Below are 12,712 nucleotides of genomic sequence, written 5' to 3'. Positions count from 1 at the left end.
AGGGGGACTAAGTCAGAATATAACTGCCATTCTGTACAATGTTATAAAGATGGTGAGATGGTAATCATTTGTTCATTATTGCTAGCAGTGGAATGAGTAGAGGAAAAAGACCTTATTTGTAAAGAAAAAATATCTACCTCTTGTTCTTGTGGCAAAATCCTGGAGAAGGCTGCCTGTAAGGGTTCTGGAAACCTTCCATTTAGAAGTATTAAGAACAAGATAGGCAAATAGTAGTTAAGAACATCCAAGGAGAACTTGATCCTACATTAGGGTGGACCAGATAATCTGAAAATTCAATTAGTCTCTGAAGTTCAGTAATTTAATGTTTTTGTTAATCTTAAAAAATATAAAATTGAACGACTGTCTCAGTTACAGACAAGACTTCTAGATATCTTGCATCCATGTGCATAATGTAAAAGCTGCTTTACAATACTCTCAAATCCATTGGCATTTCAAAGGAAAAAGTAAATTTGTAACCCTGATTGTTGCAAAACAAATTTCTTTATAAGAATAAAATGTTATTGATATATTGCCCACCTCCTGGTCTGTACAACCTGAACCAATTCTTCTGAGGAATGTGAATTTCCCTACCTTTTATGTATCTCCTGGGATTCCACTGCAGCTGATGATGGAGTACAGTGTGATTTATCTCACCTTGCTGAAATCACTTAGAAGTCAGGGGTGGATTCAAGTAAATGCAATGCTGGACAATAGTTCTGTGTTGCAAATGAGTGATTTCAGATGCCTAAATATAGCTGCCTGTGGTCCTATTATATTTATCTGGAGTCTAATTAATTCAGCCAGAAGCATTTCCAGTTTGGCTAGACCAAGCACATATGTCTACTTGAAGGTGAGCTGAACAGCTCCCCACATTCTTGTGAATGGATTAACTTACAATTTCAGTGGCCTGTAAAGGCAGAATAGACAACTACCTCACACACAGAAGTTGCCTGTGGAATATCTGGGGAAAAATTTGTCTGTCTTACTTTGATGCTTATAGTATGTTGAAATGAAATTGGCTAATCCAGCTACATATACATAGTTTGTCATGCCCTATGTTATGTCACTGGCCTCTAGAAGGGTGCAAATCTCTGTATGTGTCAGACTTGGGTATATTAGACTCTTTCAAATGGCATCAGGCACCTATGTTCCGGAAGGTGAACTGACCCTGTAATTTCTTACAAGTGCCTCATTCTCTCTATAGACTGGGAAGAGTGGGATGGAAAGCATATGAAGCTGAATAAGATGAATCCTGCCTGTCATGTTTAAATTAGCAGCATAAGCAAGGCTTACATGGTGAGATAGGTGATTAGGAAGTACAAAATATGTAACTAGCATATAGAGAAAGATGTTGATAACTCAGCATATATTACAAATATTATTTTACTAATATAAAAATGGTATCCATCTCCCTCTACAAAATGAGTCTAGTGACTCGGATTAAGGTTAACTGTGTGGTTTTCAAGCTATAGTTCTGAACAGAGAGGGTGTAACACATTAGTCAATAGGAAAAAACATTTTTCTTAGCATCAGTCTCAGCCATATCCAATCTGCTTGAGCATCATGAGGTACTGTGTGTCATATTTTCCAATCTGTTTCAAAGTGGAAAACGTTGAAATTTTTTCTTTACTTTCTGGATCTACTATGTCTGTTTACCCTTTGCCATCATCAACATATTTCTTATCAAAAAGAAACTCTATTGGAAAGCCACATACATAATAAAGGTCCAGTTTTGATGCTTAAAATTTGTTACTTCCTGCAGCAATGAAAACACATTATTTGTATAAGCAGTAGGACTAAATGTTTGCACTTATGTAGTGTATGAACATTAACTAACAATTATGTTCAGCAGAAACTTGTCAGTCTTTCAAAATAATAGGACAAATAATGCAAGAGCTATAAAAGAATAGCAAGCAAAGCAATGATTTTGAAATCACAGCATAAAGTTATGAGTTAAAATATATGTCATTATAACCATTGCATACTGAGGTATCACTGCAAACCAGTCATTTTGTATGCTAACCAGAGAGAGTGGCAACAGTGATTAGATGGGAATGAAAATAAGAATAGTCATTAATTTGACAGGCATGGAATATATATCAAGGATAGCTATGAGGACGGTATGGAAGAAAACTGCAGTCAGTGGTCAAATCAGAGCTGAATTTATGAATGACGTTAGCTCCATTTCAGCATTCCAAAGCATTAACCAGAAGGATAAAGCACCTAAGTGTAAATTAAAAAATAATAATTAAAAGTAAAAACTACAAAAAAAAAAAAAAAGTATTACAATTTGCTTTCCCTACTTCCATGTTTCACCTCTCTGAAGTGACTGCCAACAGAGAGCATGGTGTCAATAGAGCAACATTACTAATAGTTCCAGTAACATAATATTTTCCATTAGGAACTAACCTGGAGCTGCTAAAATTGTTTTACAATTGTAATATGACCAAACGATAATGGCTTTCAGCCAATCAATTCACCTGTGTTGGATTTGAGCTGTTTGTATGCAGATTAAAGTCTTTAAATTCAGTCACCTTCTAAAATGTTCTGTCAGCTGGGTTGCACTTGCCTATTTGGCAGCTGTTTCCTCACCCAGGAGACAACTCCCACCCACCACCTATCGAGCACTTATCTCTACTGCAGTCAATGTGTTTGGAAATTATATGTCAGTTTTTTACAATGAGCTGTGCTGTCCAGTTATACAACATCTTAATAAAAGTACTATTGGAAAAGATTTGTTTCTATTAAAGAGATATTCTATCAAGGAAAGCTAGCTAAGCCTACCAGTGATCCTATTCAGCACTGTTTAGTTTGTGACTAGGTGAATGCCCAGCTTTGTATGCAGAGCTATATGGTATATTTTGTAGTGAAGGTGGAGAAAAAGTCTGTGAAGATTTTCCTGTAGCAATCCCCTTTCTAACAAAAATGAGTCAATAAAACATAAAACTTGTCTTTCTAATAATTGTTTTAATCTGTATCATCATTTCTTTCCTATTGTGTATTACCTCAACTGATATCAGACTGCTCTTCTTCCTCCTGCTCCAGTGCTGCTAAAGTTAGTTGGTCTTCTTTATATCTTGTAGTGATTTAAAATGAAAATACATGGTTTGTTATCAATAAATAAAGAATTTCTGTAAGTTCTTTTACTTATTTTGTGCCTTCAATTACAAAACAGAGATCCAAAACCCAAGATGTGCACCTGTAGCTACTTTTCAGACATTCGGATTAGTAAATAATAAGATTTAACAGGGTCGCAGAAAAGGTGGCCCAGCTACAGGCATGTTTGTTGTTAATATTTAGGCTGTAGGTTTACCAAGTATCTTGGAGCCAGTTACTAGCTTGGGCAGCAATATTTTCCACATCTGAAAAGAGCAGAACCTGTGTACCATCTTCATTCCCTTTATTCATTCCCAAAATAAAGCGCTTATTGCTTGCTTAAGATACCTCAAATTCACAGTTCATGTATATTACTGCATAACTCAACGAGTAGAAGCAAAATCACTGACATCATATGATTAATAGGAAACCTTAGAGTCATTAGATTCTATTTTGAGACACGTGGCAGTTCAGTGAGCTGAACTGAAAATTTTTCTTTTTGTGTTTTGTCTTTCAAATTACACAGTACCCAAGAACAGAAAAGTATTGTGACAAAATAAACACATCTACACAGGTGACAATCTCAGGGAGAGTTCACAACTGAAATATCATGGAAGTGTAATAATGTCTTTGCTCTTGCAGAGAGTGATCTTTGCAAGTCAGGGCTGAGGTCCTTGGCTGCATGGGGGAAGTTATTCACTCTTATGTATTCATATGATTTGAGAGCATCAGAAAATTTAGTCACCTGGAAAAAAAAATGAGTTAAAGAAAGAACTACAGCTGAATATTTATAGATGTTTTTGTCCCATCTTTTCATATACATTCTGACACAGGTTACTCTAAGAGATGTAAGTACAACCCTTCTGGGTCCTTGTAGAACTGAAGCTGAGGGAATGCAGAGCTATGGTATACGAGTGCACTGTGGTGGGATTCTCTGCAATGTATCTGCAGCACTGAGTAGATATCTTAATCTCTGCTCTGTTTTCCTTGTCCGTTTGTGGGTAAATAGACCTGCTCCTGCGTGTTTGCCAGAATTGCTTCTGAGCTTCTTGGCAGCACTGGTAAATTGTAAAAAGTCTTAGATGAAGTGTGTGGCTGGGGCCAGGGTCAAAAGACTCCTATTGTGAGAAGGAGCAAGGAAAGGAAAAAGAGTGAGGAGTAGAGCAGGGGGAAAGAGAGAATTGTTGAGCCCTCAAAGTTTGGGTCTTCTGCTTCTACTGCCTTTGGACAGAACGAGCCTGCCTCTGTAATAGCTGTATCCTCTGTAATCCTGATTCTTCTACTGTCTGGTAATATCACTCAGAAGAAAAAGTGATGATTAATTAAAAAAGAAAGAGCACATATTTTTACACATAGCTTTTTTTTTGTTAAAAAGCATAAAGCAATTTATTCAACTTATTAAAGTAAGGATTTATAAAACACTTTTTGTCTCCTTCTTTTGTGCATTTATCAAATTCAAAACTTTACATATGAAAATGACTAGAACCTGATTTCTGGTATAGTTTTTTAAAAAAATAAAAATAAAAAGATTTATGTCTGAGGATACAATGAGTCTCCAGACCCACAACTATCTCTTACTGAAGTATTTTTTCTCCCTGGGGGAAGAGAAAAGCTATTGGAGCACACATAAAATTTAGGTGCTTTAAGAATTTCTCCAGGACTTCTGTTAGATTTACCATCAAAAGAAGCAATAAAATGGGAATTTATGTTTTTTCCTTAGCAAATCTTATGCTTTCTGATCTGGTGTTTTGCTATTGCAATTAGAGCTGTTTCTTGAAGCAGCAAACTAAAAAGTAGTACCAACAGTACTTATTTTAGGTGTGAACATTTTAAAAATATGGGAAATGTTGGAAAAATAAAGCTCATATACGTTATTCACATCTGTTTTCCTGACAGATTGCCTCTTTGCAGAGTAGGTTATGGTTTGATCACATCTTAAAAGAAAAGGTACTGAGTTAAGTTGCTTTCCTCAGTAAAGGCTGCAGGAAATTAATTTATGGTCACAGTAAGATGCCAATTCCAGGTGAGCATGTCTTTATATTATCTCCCCCAACAAAGGAGTAGAACAATTAGCACATGTGATTATTTTTACCATCAGTGCTGGATCACTTCTGCAGTATGATAGCGTTCCATACAGCACCTTTAAATAGTTTGAATAGATTTTACCTTGTTCTCCATCTGCAGTTCTTGCATGGAGCCTTCATATTTCCAGTGGTGGTACGAAGACTCATAAGACTTAGCTGGATTCACTTTCCTAGTGAGTTCCCAGTTATGACAGTCTTCAAACCAGTCAGATACAGGAAATATATTGGGGACCCAGCATATGTGTCGGAAATCCTGAAGCACAGGCTGCTGGACTCAGCTGGCATCAGAGGAGGTTCAGACTAGATATCAACAAAAGTTTCAGTATTGGGATTATATGACAAGGTTGAGGAAGGGAGTGGGGATAAGGAGGCTGCAGGAATGGCCTCTGTGAGCAGAGCCCCGTATTGCCCCATGTCAGGGCAGAGCCAGCTCCAGCTGCTCCAAAGGGGGACACAGCTGTCTGAGCTGAGTCATGAACAATGCCGGGTGTGCTCTGGAGAGTGGATTTAAGGAAGGAAAATCTGGTGAGTAATCTCTCACTTATCTCAAGTTTTTCATGTTTTCTCCTCCTAATTCCTTTGAGGAGAAGGAGTGAGGCTGGTGGAGTAGAGTTCAGCTACTCATCAGTGTGAAACCACCACTAGTTCCTTACTGGAGGATGGTTGAGCCCTGGCACAGTCTCCCCAGGGCAGTGATCACAGCACCGAGCTGACAGAGATCAAAGAGTGTCTGGACAATGCTCTCAGACATACGGTTTGATTCTTGGGTAGTCCTTGTGGAGCCAATGTGATCCTTGTGTGTCCCTCTCAACTCAGGGTATTCTACCATTCCATGACTCTATGAGTCGGTATCTGATTCCCAGGCAATGGGATAAGGTTTGCATAATATTATATGTAAATTGTTGAGAACAGGCAAACGCATTTTCTGTAATAACTTTGGTGTTTTGAAAATCAGTCCTGTCAACACTGACACCTCAGGTTTTGTTTCAGGAAAATGAGGAATTAAATCCAGAATAGTCTCATAAGGTACTGATTAATTATTAATTAATAATGTTTTACAGTACTTCAGATATTACATTAAAGAATATTTGATATTAGGCACATGAATGTAGAGAAATATCTTGCATACCATTAGGTGAAGCTTTACTCCAGTGTTGAATAGAAAAAAACCTGCAAAAAATGCAGAAAAATTTCTTCATGTCTTCGCTTGATATGAACAAGCTAAAATCCTCAGCTTTTTTGATTTCTTGCAGTCAATTCAGTATGAAACGACATGCAATAAAGTTGTAGGGGAACAATCTCTTAAAGAAAAGCAATTACAAATCTGGTTTATGTCCTCTAATGGTCCAAGTGTAAAATTATAACAGAGAGTATGGTCTGTAAGCAATAGTGTATGCTGATTAACACATGCCAGTGCAGGAAAGCTAAAAACTCTTTTTCTTTCAGAGTCATCAGATCATCAGGACGTAGGTATATGCTGTTTACAATACAATAGAGGCAGGGTGTATTCTCTTTTTTCCTTTCTCTGTAAATAAGTATATGACAAGGTTTGATTTTGGGCTACTTTGTTATGTTTTAGGGTTTGGGTGTCAACTGTTTTGGTGGTTTGGTTGTTTTTCTCTCCATTTTGAACAGACTGAGCATTCATGATTATGTTTAGCACTTGAAAATACCCAGAGGAGATCCTAAACAGCAACATATTGATCTTTTCTAGATTTTCCAGTATTGCTGTGAAGCAACAGACTTTCAAAACTGACCAATCATATTCTTTCACAAAAAACAAAAAACTGTACACAGTTTGCAGAATAATATGCATCAGGATGTCTGATTTCTAAGGGCCATTTCAGAATACCTGTTTTCTTCAGAAACAAAAGAGAAGTGTATCTAAACAAGTATTGCTTTGACATTGTAAGAATTATATAAATAATAAAGCCAAATATTATAGTTTCAGACAAATGATAGATGAACACAACTTTGTATCTTTACCCCATTAAGAGTATGTCTGGAATTTTTTAAATTGCAGCAGACCCGTTTTGATCTTTGCATCTATCTCAGTAGGTTTCTGTATACTTTAACCAAATGTGCTTTCAGCAATGATTTGTCATTTTTTTCTAAATGAATCTGAAATTTTATGTAAATTAATGACACAGTGATTCTTTGAAAATTTTGTGTCCACAAATCTTTTTTTTTTTTTTTTTGTGAATCTTTTATTCAATTTCTCATCTGATCAAAGAGATTTTCTTAGACAGGAAAATTTTATAAATAAAACAAGCAAGCATACTGCAAACTTAAAGCAGTTTGGTGGATATGTAGGTAGAATCTAAATTAACACATTTTCTAGGATAGTCTACATTGACCTATTTAGCATTAAAGCAGAGCTGTAAGTGAGTAATGGTGAACTGTAACTGCCTCCTCTTCATTATGCTTCACACATATAATCTATAATGTACTTTGTTTGGTATTGGCAGAGGACATAGCGTGAAGTATTTGACTTGTAAAATCTAAGTTAGAAATAACAAAACCATAGTCTGAAACTCTGAAGAAGCTCAGCATTTTCAGTTTCATATTGGATATTTCAAATGTCAAGCAAAATGTGGCCGCCTTTGGAGCAAGCGTTAGTAATAGTAAATCTGTTTGTACATACATGGTCATTGTCATTCTCAAGGCATTTTCTTTAACAGGAAGGGCTTGACTAACATTTTGGATCTGAGTCTTACTGTTCTCCTTTTGCTAGCCTATCTACCCAGATTATACTCTGTAGCATATGTATTTAGTTAGAGCATGTGATATACACTGCCTTGTGATTATCTGCCTAACTGGCAAATATTACTCAGATACAGAAAAGCACTTATTCATGCTTTCATTAAATCTGTCTCCGGAAGCATAGAAAGTACTGCTAAAACTGACTGGATATTTTCCCTAGACAAAACAAACAAACAAACAAACAAACAACAACAACAAAAAACCCTAAGACTTGAAGGAAAAAAGATAGGCCAACACTGTCTCTAATCTGAAAATCTTCTAGGATAATCAGAAACAGAAAAAAGATAGAAAACTCAGTAGAGTTCTAAGGAGAGCAGGGACTTCTGAATGATTTAGATGGAGAAAGGAAAGGAAAACAAACAAACAAACAAGTTAGAAATCCTTTATTAGTTTCAGGCTGTGAAACAACAGAAGCACAGCTTGGGAAAGAGTGAAGTGAATAGGCTGAATGGACAAGAAGAAGACATCTCTTTTTCATACCAAGTTACAGAACCTGAATGTTATAGCAAATAAACCCCACCAAGAATTTATCTTACTTTGGTCTAAAGAAGACCATAAAAGAGTGAAGAAAGAGAAAGATGTTCAATTTTCCATTCTTTTATAAGATTGAAGCAGTTATGTTTTGTACATGCTGCATTCAGTCTTAATTTTGATGAGAGAAATTATGCACTAGCCTGTACCTTCAAGTTCTTGTATTGGTGACAGCTGCTAAGTCCAGTCAATTTGTTATCTAAGACTCTGTGTTCCTTAACTTATTCTTTTATTGACATCAAGGAATGTACTGGAAATGATAAGCAAACGTCTCCATAGGTTAATGCCCCTAAAATCAACAGTTATGTTGATGTTAGCTAAAAATGAGTTAAAATTAAGAGTTTGAGCACACAGTCTACTTGTATTTTAATGAGGTGATTTGTGTAGACCTGTCATTGAGTGTTAACATTTACAAATGTAATTAATTCAGTCATATAAAACAAATATTAGATTGTTATATTTTAATGAATTTAAACCTATGTATAAATGCCAGCAGAAAGTTCCAATCATACTTAGTCAGGAATATGCATTAATCTTGCTTAGTTTCCCTCTATATGGTGCACTAGACAAGATCTTCTGACAAAATTAAAAATAAATGCCTACATTTGACCTCTGACTCATGCAGTTTGGAAATATACAATATTTAGGTTTTAATTGTGCTATTTTTCAGCTGCACCAAATCAAACCATCTGTCCAAAGTCTAAACTAGGTTTGTTTTTCTACATATACTGAAATGCATTAAAAAAAAAAGTTTTATTATTTTTCCAAGCAAAAAGTTCAGAAATATTTGCATATATCCAAACAAGAACAGCATAGCATCCAATTAGCAATAAAATATGCACTGAGTGGGAAAAATCAATATTGATCTGCAAAATATCATGTCAATTTGTTCTCACAGTAAGCATCCTTTCCCTCCAACCAAGTGATTTTCTTTGACAAAAAGAATGGGAATAGGAAAGTGCTCAAATGAAATGTAAGTGAATGTTGTTTGCAAAGAAGAAATGTATATACTGACGGCAAATACTTCAGGCCAGATTTCCCTACAACTCTCCAGTTTCTGTGTTTCGTTGAAAACAAAAAATATAACAGATCCTGAAAATCACATTTGAAATAACTAACTATCACAGATGGCAACGCTTATTTGTATACTCACTAGATAATTCTCACAGTATTTGCATTTTATTTTCACTCAGACACTCAGAACTTGCCTTGTGGTCATTTTCATTTCAATAAGCTGGTCTTTTCTATAACAAATAGGGAGATGATGGCAAGTGTTAAGATGTGACTGATGGTAGATCTTCCAGCAGATCTTCTGGGAAGACACGTTTGCAGACCAAAGAGGTTTGCAAGAAGACTCTGAATGCTGATCTCCTAAGGCTTAAGGATTTTCAAGAGATCAGTGAAGAATGGACATCCCCCATCCTTGACTGCCATGCTATAAGCAAAGGCAGCTCTTTTTATACTTGCTCTACCACATCTGAATGTAACAGATGTTCTTCACATCCCTAGAGACAAATGCCAGCTATTCAGAACATGTTTAAAATTACTTTAGCAAAATACATGCCCTCAAAAATTTTGAATAACTCCATTGCTCAGATTGCTCTTCTCTTTTTCTTCCTTATGTCAACATCATGCTCCAGACACACTAATCCCAAAATATCTACACAGGAGCTTAAGAATGTCTTATGATTCCACAAGACACAAATATGAAATTTAGGTGTTTACAAATCCGACATCTGTATCTGTGTTAATCACCTTAGGCTTTATAATCAGTGAGTGAGTAGGATAAGAATTTGGGGGGTATGATTTGTCATCTCTTAAAGTAGAATTTTGTCAAACAATTAATGCCCTAAATATGCTTATCTCCGGAAGACCATTAGATGACTAGCTAAGATTATAGGTGCCTGAGTTAGATGAGCTGAATCTCACCTATAGTGATGTTCTAGACAAAAATAACGCTATCTATATATCCCATAACTGCTATGGTTCTGTATTAAACATCCCCACAAAGTGTCCTTTTATTTTATGTTCTATTGTCAAAATGAAGTCATGAAGACCAATGATGAATAGCTGGAAAAGAATGCGTAACATAAAGGCGAAGAACAGCTGGAGTGTTCTATGGAGGATTCAGTAGATGTTTGATAGAGTTGAATGCAATTCAGCCAGCTAGAATTGCTACCAGCAAAATAAAAAATTGAAAGGAAAAAAAGGGGGAGCAAGGTGGGGAAAGGAAATAAAAGAAAGCTGCCAATTTCTAGCTTCTCTATTTATTCAGTAGTTGAGAAAAACCTTGAAAAATTAGTTTAAGTTGCAATAACATCTGATATTCCAGTGACAATTGCCTTAATGATGCTGGCAATACTGAAGACCCAATATCTGAAATTATATTGATAAAAATTTTAATTGGAATATACATTTAAGTAACATCATGAAAAGATTACATGACAAAAAGCATATTTTCAGCACATAAAATATGTTTTGGAATAACCATTTACAGGGATAGCACTAAAGGCATACAATTTTTCTGTGTTACTGAAGAATTTGTTTCTAAGAGAAAAAATGACATAAATGTTTAGTTAGTTTGAGGTACACCAATGTTATGTGTGTGTTACCTTTTTCTTTGTTTATGAAATAGAATTGAATATTGAACTGCTGATGCAAATTCCTCATGTCTAATGAAATACCTGGGGTTCAAAGCCACCCTTTTTGAGAAAATACCTACTGTATGATAAACATTTATTAATAGTGTTCCTATTACATTAATACTTTCAGGTGAGCCAGTAGGGGTATTACGATATTGTAAAATTTTAATCCTAATAAATGTGCCTATGGTGATAAAATATATGTAAGTTATTGCTTTTATGAGTTTCAAGTTGATTTATGCTAAGTTGTAACCCTTTGCTAAGTAGGATATCTTGCTGTACTTCAGAAATGTGTATACTAGGGACTACTATATTTCTTTTCACCATTCTTAGCATAAAACAATTTAATAAGCATGTAGAATTTTTAGAAAACTGGTATTGAAACTGAGAGGTATGCCAAACACTAAACATGTGAGAGTCATGTGTTACAAAATTTAACAGGGTTGTTTCTCACTTATCTGATTTCTTAATCCAGTACATTTCAAATAATTCCAGAACATCAACAGGATATCAAAATTTTTTAGTGCACAATAATAGGCAAAATACATCTAAAGTGAGTTTTCTTTAAGAGCTTTTCATCTCAGTGTCTGTTTACTACAGTGCACACCAATTATTTGTGATGAGTGTGTGCACAGCATGAGACTGCAGAGACCACATATAGATGGCTGATTAAGAAGGACGAGTTCAAGAATTATATCTAGTTAGCTTAAATTCTGTGTACCTTTTTCATTATATCTGTTGTATAGCCTTCTACAGTAAACCAGCGGGAAGGCTTTTTGACTTCTAGACTGTGTTGTTTTGTTTGGGGACATGTGAGTATCATTACCTCTAGTAATAACAAATTTGCTGACTTCATTCTTTAAATTAAAAATAAATAAATAAATAAAAATCATTAGAATAAAGGATCTATGAAGAGTTTCCTAATGGAAAATATAATTTTTTGAGACATAAATGCTCAAAATAAATAAATAAATAAATAAATAAATAAATAAATAAATATTCTAAATCTGAATCTGAACTGGTTTATATCACAATTTTTCTTCATAAATATGTGCAAAACAAAATTCACTGCTGCCTCACAGCACTTTTGTATATAGCTTCAATTTTTTCCTCTGGGCAAAGCTCTCTGGAAGACCCTCCTCCAGATAATATAAGAGAAGCTGGGGTGGAACAACATGGAAGGCTCATAATCTGAGGTCCGTGTAGTAGATAGAATACATGCAGGGAGATCTCATTCAGAAGAAAAAGAGATAGGAGCCTGCCAAGCTATATCTGCTGTGAGCCAACATCTATCATAGCATCATAGAATGGCATTGGTTGGAAGAGACCCTGAGGATCATGACCCTCACAGGCAGGGTTGCCAACTACTAGATCAAGTACCAGATCAGATTATCCAAAGCTTCATCCAATCTGGCCTCAATGAATCTGGCCTTAAATACCTGCAGGGATGGAGCATTCACGACCTCTCTGGGCAGCCTGTGCCAGCATCTCACCACTCTCCAAATCTAAATCTCCCTCCTTTAGTTTAAATCTCCTACCCACTTCGAAAGTGCATCTAAACTAATGCTGAAAAAGGAAAAGGAAAAGGAAAAGGAA

Source organism: Meleagris gallopavo, chromosome 1 (genome assembly GCF_000146605.3).
Source record: "Meleagris gallopavo isolate NT-WF06-2002-E0010 breed Aviagen turkey brand Nicholas breeding stock chromosome 1, Turkey_5.1, whole genome shotgun sequence".
NCBI lineage: Eukaryota > Metazoa > Chordata > Aves > Galliformes > Phasianidae > Meleagris > Meleagris gallopavo.
This window is presented reverse-complemented; position numbering follows the sequence as displayed.